We start from the raw sequence: 7,288 nt of genomic DNA on the forward strand, positions 1-7,288 counted from the left end.
AAACTAAGGCCAAAGTCGAGAAAAGGGGTGTTCAGGATCAAGCATACCTCTCTGAACTTACGTCCCTGCAGTTCTGAATCTGTCCCGTCTTCTGAGGGGTCTCCCGCGGTGCCGGCGATGTTGAAGAGTTCCCGGGTTTTGGCACCAGATGTCCCGTGCCACAGTCTCGCCAGCAAGAACGACACAGGACACTCGGATCCTTCTGCAGTAAAGCTTTAATGCATCTTGAGAGATAGATGATCAGCTTCTGAGAGGGAGACCCCAAGCTAAGAAACCCAGCCCCTTATATAAGCCTAGGAGCTCCGAGTGATTGGTGGTTTGCTCATCACCCCAGATGACGCCACGGGAGAGGCACAGCTTAAACGGTGGACTCCAACTGACAGCGGATGTTAGCGCCATCTTCTAATGGCGATAGCGATAGCGAGAGCGGCTCCTCACACCATGCCATGCAGCCTTGAAGGGCTCTGCATGGTGACTGTGATGCCACTCTTGGTACTTCTTGTTCACAGCACTGGTGCTCAGAGCGTTGTCTTCTAGATGACATTCAAGATGATGGTCCACCTGAATCCTCTGCAGCTGTCTGAAGTTCCAACTCTCTCCCATCTTACATTTTCATTACTAGCATCTCTGAATAGAAATATGCTTGTTTGTTTGTTTGTTTATGTAATGAAATGTGTTGGCCTATCACCAATGTTGTAAAATGAAGCAGCATTCAGTATGCATGCATGCTTTTCCACCCCTTCGTAAATTTTGTTAATGCTTAGACTTTCATGGTGTAAATGTTCACATCCTATCATTCTTTATATGATTCAACTTTGTATTCTTCATATCACAAGCACCTTGGGTTCCCTTCCAGTTTTTTTTAATTACCTTTATTTAGAGTACATGAGGGATATGGCCTTTGGACACCATGGGAAGAATGTTGTGTTTTAGGTGTGGCTAACTGCATCCTGCCCAGCATGTAGTGTGGGCACTTGTTCACCCGGTACAACAGCTTTGAGGGATTATGTGTTGCAGGTCCTTAGGGAATTGCAGGTATGCTCTTGGGTAATTGGTTCTCAAGTGTCCTCTAGGGATTTGTGAACACGGTTTTAAAAGGAACAAGCCTGGCTGTACTCAGATCTTATTATTTCCTGTATGGAGTCAAGATCCTCCCTCTGCATATATTCTAAAAGCCAACTTTGGTTCTGCCCAGAACCCTGCAACATATGAAATGTTCAAATTGCTGCAATTTCAGTGAGGTCTATATTCTAGGTAATTTTGTCTCACCAACATCAAATACCCTTTCTGGTCATTTACTATATCAATGTTGTAGGCCACTATTACTATAAGGTAGGCTCACACATTCATGTAAAGAGAAGCCTTCCTGCCAGCCTGCCTTCCTGCTAGCCTGTTCCAAAGCCACATCAGACCCAAATGAACACACAGGAGACTATATTAATTATGAAGCTGTTGGCCTTGCTTGTTTCTCACTGGCTATCTCTGACTTAAGTATTTACCCCATAATTGTTGATCTAAATATTTCTCTTATTGGAGAATAGTTCTGAACTTCTTAACCCTATCACAGCTACATCGTGACTCCCTGTGTTCTCCTTCCCAGAGTTCTCTTGGACTCCTAGTCCCACCTATCTTGCTTCCCTATTGGCCAACAGTGCTTTATTGACACATGCACAGGACTTCCCCGATCACATTCACTTTCAGCTCCGTGAAGAGAAGGCTGGTTATTTTCATTCCTGTTTTGTGGTAACTCTTCAATGACTGCAATTTGAACCACTTTTTTTCTTCTTGTAGTTTGTCACATGATTCATACAAAGGTTTGAGATAGTAATAAACTGTTGAAACCTATTTGACAGAGCCTCAGTTCAAAGGAGCAATGCATGTACATAGTCTTCCTTCCAAAACTGGAAGCAAACTACACTCACCTCAGTTTAAGAATGAATAAAGAAAATGTGGTACATTTAAACAATGGAGTACTATTCAGCAGTAAAAAATATTGACATCTTGACATTGGCAGGCAAATGGGTGGAACTAAAAGAAACCATCGTGAGTAAGTTAACCCAGACACAGTAACAAAGCATGGTATGTACTCACTCACATGTGGATATCAGACATAGAGCAAAGGATAACCAGCCTACTGTCCACAACCCCAGAGAAGCTAGGAAACAAGTAGGACCCTAAGAGAGGCATACATGGATCCTCTGAGAAGGGAAAGGTGACAAGATCTACTGAGTAAATTGGGAGCATGGGGTGGGGGAGGGAGGGAAAAGGAGGAGAGAATGGACATGGGGGATCAGGAAGGTCAAGTCGGAAGAACAGAGAAGGAGAGCAAAGAAAGAGATACCTTAATAGAGGTAGCCATTATGGGCTTAATGAGAAACCTGGCACTAGGGAAATCTCTAGCAATGCACAAGGATGACCCCATCTAAGAATCTAAGCAATAGTGGAGAGATTACCTTAAATGCCCTTCCCCCATAATGAAACTGATGGCTACCTTACATGCACCATAGAGCCTTCATCCAGTGGCTGATGGAAGCAGAAACAGATTCACAGCCAAGCACTGTGCCGGACTCCTGGAATCCAGTTTTAGAGAGGGAGGAGTAGTGAGCCAATGGATTAGGACCTTGATGGTGAAACTCATAGAAACATCTGACCTGAGCAGGTGGAGGCTCATGAATCCCAGACTGAGATCTGGGGAACCAGCATAAGACTGAATGAACCAGGTACCCTGAATGTGGATATCAGTTAGGAGGCCTGGGTAGTCTACGAGGCCTCTGGAAGTGCAACCAGTATTTATCCCTAGTGCACAAATGGGCTTTAGGAGTCCATTACCCACAGAGGGATACTCTCTCAGTCTAAATACAAAGGGGAGGGCCTAGGTCCTGCCACAAATGATGTGACAGATTCGATGATCTTCCATGGGAGGCCTCACCCTCCCTGAGGAGTGGATGGGGGGTTCTTTGGGGGATGGTGGGGTGAATGGGAGCATGAGTGAGAAAGGGAACTGAGATTGGTATATAAAATAAGATTGTTTTTAATTTAAAACTGATAAACAAAATGAGATAACAGAGTATATCTACTAAATTGATTTCAAAATCACTGATGGTATCAAGTCCTAGAGAGAAGAGGCAGCTAGAGTGCATACACATGGTGAGTGGAACACAAAATCTATAAATATTCATAGGGTCAGGTACAAAGTAAAGGATTTTCACTTGAAATATTAGCCACACACCTTAGAATTCATCAAATTTATTAAAACCATCCTCCCATGTAGTTGTCTACACAAGTACCTGGAGCTAAAGTTCATTGGCAGAGCCTTACCTGGCATGTATAAGGCCCTGGGATCAATCGTTGGTACCTCAGAAGCAATATTTTCAAAGGTACCAGCTCTTAATTCCTTTGCCACATCTAGAAGAGGCCAAAATGATCTTTATAGGTAAGTGGATAAGTAAGCAATGGAAGATCTATATAAAGGAAACTTTATTTATTATCAATGATAAATGAACTCACTATGAGAAGCCATGCATGCAAGCAGCCTAAACAATAACTGAATGATGTTGGTCTAATAGAGCCTGGATTCTTTCAATAAAACAACTGAGATGAAACTGCATAGCAGTAGTTCAAAACTTATGGGTTGAACTGCTTTGGGTGTTGCATATCAGATATCCTCCATATCAGATATTTAAATTATCATTTGTAACAGTAGCAAAATTACAATTATGAAGTAGCAACAAAACATTTTTATGGTTGGTGTCACCACAACATGAGGAACTCTATTAAAAGTTACAGCATTAAGAAGGTTGAGAACTATTGCTCTACAGTGATGAGATTAAAAATGTTGGTGTTTGCCAAGAGACATGGTAGGAAATGAGAGGCTACCAGATGTCTTTAGAGTATCAATGCTAATATGCATGTGAGTCTGTGAACAAATGAATGTTTATGCTTTTGTCTGAGTCCATTGAACTGGATTTGCATCACACAAGCCCATGTGGTGGCTTGTAAGGTACTGCTGCCTCCTTCCTCCTGTCTCTCTCCCTGTGAGAATCAGGGTTTCCCAGTCCTTTCCCCACCAGTGACTGTCTACTCATAACATGTGGCTGAGAGTTCCAGGATCCCCACCAAAAATAACACATAACTATCTCATAACTCCTTGATATATTTTTTCAGTTTGCACTATGCAGTTATTAGGATTCTATTTTTTGTCAATTTGAAGATTCTATTTTTAAGTCTTTATTTATTTTGTGTCCCAACCCTTGTTTTCCTTCACTCTTCTCCTTCCAGCCACTTCCCTCCCCTACTTTGTCCCCATCCACTCCTCCTCCCTTTCTTGTCAGGAAAGCTCAAGTCTCCCATGAGTATCAACTAAAATTTTGGCCTAACAATGTGCAGTAAGACTAAGTACCTCCCTTTATATTAAGGCTGGGCAAGACAACTGAGTGTGAGAAATAGAATCCTCAAAACCTGCTCCCACTGTTAGAAGTCCCACAAGAAGACCAAGCTACACATCTGCCACATATACTTAGAGGGCTCTGTCAGTCCTGTGTAGGCTCAATGTTAGTCTGTTCCGTCTCAGTGAGATCCTATGAGCCTAGTTTACTTGACTGTGGGTTTTCTTGTGATATCCTGGTCCCTCTGATTTCTAAAATCCTTCCTACCTCTGTTTAGCTGGATTCCCTGAGCTCCGCCTAATGTTTGGATGTGGGTCTTTGCATCTATTTTAATAAGTTGTTAGATGAAGGCTCTTTGATGACAATTGGCCAATCACCAATCTATGAGTATAGCTGAACTGATATCACTATTAATAAAAATGATCAGGAGTGACATATTGTGGTAAATTTGATTAATTCATAAACCAATAGAGAAAATAATTGGTGACCTCTATTTTCCATGATGCTCTTCTCCAAAAAGAATTACACATCTACTTTGGTCCCTCCACATTATTCTTGTATGTCTGTATATCTCCCCTGAGTCTGCCAGAGAACCCTGTGGTCCACTCCTGCCAGCTGAATGTGGACCCCTCCCTCCAAACCAGTACCTGACTCCATTGGTGGTGTCAGAGCAACAAGATAACAGATCTCCTGCAACATATACATTTGTTGTCTAAATAAAAAGTAAAAATTATATACAAATTCAGAAGAAAATACTTATTATCTTATCTTTATGAGTCTGAAGTTTTGTTTCTAATTTACTTTCTATAAAAACTAAGGAAAACTGTAGACCATCAGAGACCCAAGTACAATACAATGTTACCCAAGTGAATAGGAAATGCAGAGAAACCAACTTCCAAAACTTAGAAATGATAAAGACATCTGGATGCCTGCATTATCACCCCAGGGATCCTCTGCAATGTTATGATATCCATCTTTAGCCTACAGGCCTAAAATATCTGACAGAATTTTCTGTGAATCAGGAATTTTGAAGGACTCTGCAATCTTGTCTTGACAAAGTTTTGTAGTTGCCTTATTTTGTGTCCTGCTTGATCAGTTTGGACAGTATATTGTCAGCAGTCAAGTGAAATACATTCCCCCCAGTGACTAAGCTTGACACCTATTAAGGAAAACTCCGTATGAATATTTTTAATGCCAGTTATCCTCTTTTGGAGAAAATAGGTGATGCCAGAAGCAGAAGTGTCTCATTGTCAAGAAAAGCCCTATATTATTAAAACATTAAATGCCTAATCTGTTATACTTTAAAGTTTTTGGAGACACCTATCTACTTAAAAATTGTCTCTGATTGACCTTGAAAATATACCTAACATGACTGTAAGTTTTATTGTTATGGATAAACAACTACATATGTGTATTTCTTTATTATCCTAAATAGCTTTCAATTATATTGCATTATAAATGAGCTGCATAGATACAATACCTTAAACAAGAAATAGAAACATATAATATATTATAACAAAAATAACCTTGAATTTGTATCAATATATAAAGTATCTTAACCAAAAGTAGAAACATATATTCAATATAATAAAAATAAACTTAAATTTGTATCAATACACAAAATATTTTAAAGAGTAGAAATGTATATACAATAAGTTCTAACAAAATAACATTAAATTTGTAACAACAGACAAAAATATTTTATATTATTTAGCACTTTTTAGTTTGAAGTATAATCAATAATCCATCCTTTTATACAGATGATGAAGTGGCTGAGAAAGAAATCAGAGAAACATCACCCTTTAAAATAGCCATAAACAGCATCAAATATCTGGGGATAATGTTAACCAAGGAAGTGAAAGACCTGTATATCAAGAGCATTGAGTCTTTAAAGAAAGAAACCAAAGAGGATACCAGAAAATGGAAAGATCTCCCATGCTCTTGGATTAGTAGGATCAACATAATAAAAATGGCAATCTTGCCAAAAGCAGTCTACAGATTCAATGCAATCCCTATCAAAATTCTAGCAAAATTCTTCACAGACCTTGAAAGAATAATAATCAACATTATATGGAAAAACAAAAAGCCCAGGATAGCCAAAACAACCCTATACAATAAAGAAACTTCTGGAGGCATCACCATACCTGACTTCAAGCTGCATTATAGAGCTATAGTCCTGAAAACAGCTTGGTATTGGCACAAAAATAGGCAGGTAGACCAATGAAACTGAATTGAATACCGTGAGATTAATCCACAAACCTATGACACCTGATTTTCGACAAAGAATCTAATAATTTACAATGGAAAAAAGAAAGCATCTTCAACAAATGATGCTGGCATAATGGTATTGGCATGCAGAATACTGCTGATAGATCCATGTCTATAAACTTGTACAAAACTTAAATCCAAATAGATTAAAGGTCTTAACAAAAATCCAAACACACTGACACTCTTAGAAGAGAAAGTGGGAGATACACTTCAACGAGTTGGTATAGGAGACCACTTCCTGAACATAACACCAGTGGCACAGACACTGAGATCGACAATTAACAAATGGGGCCTCCTTAAACTAAGAAGCTTCTGTAAGGCAAATTACACAGTCAACAAGACAAAAAGGCAAAGAATGGGCAAATATATTCACTAACCCCACATCTGACAGAAGGCTGATCTCCAAAATTTACAAAGAACTCAAGGAGCAAGTCTCCAAAACACCACAGGATCCAATTAAAAGGTGGGATACAGAACTAAATAGAAAATTCTCAATAGAGGAGGCTAAAATGGTCAAGAAAAACTTAAGAAAGTGCTCAACATACTAAGCCATCAGGGAAAAGCAAATCAAACCAATTTTGAGATACAATCTTATTCCTGTCAGAATAGCTGAAATCAAAAACACTGAAGACAAT

The sequence above is a fragment of the Mesocricetus auratus genome, unplaced genomic scaffold (genome assembly GCF_017639785.1).
Source record: "Mesocricetus auratus isolate SY011 unplaced genomic scaffold, BCM_Maur_2.0 Super-Scaffold_100030, whole genome shotgun sequence".
Classification (NCBI taxonomy): domain Eukaryota; kingdom Metazoa; phylum Chordata; class Mammalia; order Rodentia; family Cricetidae; genus Mesocricetus; species Mesocricetus auratus.